The 1,792-nt window shown below is 17.4% G+C and overlaps 1 protein-coding gene across 1 annotated transcript in view; it reads right to left on the reverse strand.

Moving 5' to 3' along the window:
• The window catches only part of LOC102681005 (carnitine O-palmitoyltransferase 1, liver isoform-like), a 16,566-nt gene extending 15,434 nt beyond the window's left edge, over positions 1-1,132 (reverse strand). Inside the window, exon 1 of the mRNA XM_031514247.1 lies at positions 880-1,132. The gene's annotated coding sequence lies outside the window, so the exon portion shown is untranslated. The remainder of the gene's footprint in view (positions 1-879) is intronic.
• Positions 1,133-1,792: the final 660 nt, after the last annotated feature.

The following is a 1,792-nucleotide window of genomic DNA, read 5'->3' on the forward strand; positions in this document are numbered from 1 at the left end:
AAAATAAATATTAAATTAAATGAATTGTAAATAAATTTTCAGTTAAATAAATTTTACATAAATATAATATAATATATATTTTTATTATTTGTTATATTTATAAAATTTCATACATCATATTTTTATGATTTTTTCTTTTTGCAAATTAAATATTAGATTTTATATAGATGCACATAAAAAATATATATTTCAATTTGATAAAAAAATGATATCAAATTTTATTATTTAATTAATTAATTACAAATATTATTTTGTAAATATATTTTAATACATTAAAAAGACAAAATCAAAATTATAGAACATGTAAATAAAAATCTAAATGCAATAAAGTTTTAATGTTTAAAATATAAATTATTTTATAATATCCCATATGGCATATTAAAAGTAAATCAATTTATTTTTTAAATATTTTTAATTTTTCTATTAAAAAGTGTAAAATTTAAATTATTTGTATGTAATATATAGTAAAAAGCATGATAAAAATAAATTAATCATGTTATTTAATGTGTTATATCAATGCATTAATATTTTATAATGTATTTGGAATTAATATATAAAACAAACTATATTTAAAATATATTTTTTGAATGATATTTCTATAATTTCTATAATATAACCATATCCTTCTTTGTTAAAAAAAGTATGATCATTATATAGTATTTCGTTTATATTAATAAAATGGAAGTCAAAGGTTATTAGCCTTAAGAAGCCTTAAAACATGTATTCTCATTGGTTAAACTCAAGGGTGTGTGTGCCTCCCATCTTGGATTTTTTACGTGTAAGTAGGCCAAAATAATTTACTTAGTACTATTAATAAACTACTATTTTCTAATGTATGCTTATATATAAATAAATAAAAATTAATTATCATAAAATTACCAAAATTAATAAAACTTCTTATGTCGCATGAAAAAAAATTTTATCATAAAAAATATTTCACGAAATAAGTCACAATTATAAATCTTCAAATATCTCAATGCACTTTTGCACTTTTGATTGTGCACTACCGCTGCATACTATGATTCCTTCATACGTAAGTAATACACTATTCACTCTGCTTTTAACTCCCTCTCTTAAATTCACAAGTGCATCAAACAACCAAGTTACCAACTTATTGGCTAAACCAAACTATAAAGTGCCAGATGCTTTATATTTATATGAACGTTGTTCAACCAGTTAAGAATATAAACAAACCTATATTATATTAAAATCTAGGGAAAAATATCATCATCAATTTTCAATTCTAAAATGTAAAATAAAGAAATCTATTTTTCTTTGTATTAAATTATGGAAAAATTATTCATTATCAATATATGAATTCCAAAAAAACAATTATAATTTTTATTATAATTTTTAAAAAAACTTCTAAGAAAAAAATTCATAAATAGAGTCTATTTTTATGAATTGAAATTTTATAAATAATTTTAATAATCACAATCTATTTTGAATTTAAACTACAATGAAAATAAATTTAGTAATAATATTCCAATTTTCAACTCGATTATCAACCAAATTACTAAAATTATTTACTAAATTAATAAATTATTACAGTTATGAACATAGTTTTTTGCAATTTTATAAAATGTTTGCTTATAATATATCGATAAATTACAAAATAATTATTACATATTATTACATATTACATATTATATATTATATAATTATAACAAAAATATTGTAAAATAGTTTAATATAATGAGCATTATAGTATTTTTTGTATTTATATTAATTATTTGACTTTTCTCTTTTAATAAAAATTAAAATCAAAATTTTCAAATTTTTATTTTTTATA

Source organism: Apis dorsata, unplaced genomic scaffold, assembly GCF_000469605.1.
Source record: "Apis dorsata unplaced genomic scaffold, Apis dorsata 1.3 scaffold_941, whole genome shotgun sequence".
NCBI lineage: Eukaryota > Metazoa > Arthropoda > Insecta > Hymenoptera > Apidae > Apis > Apis dorsata.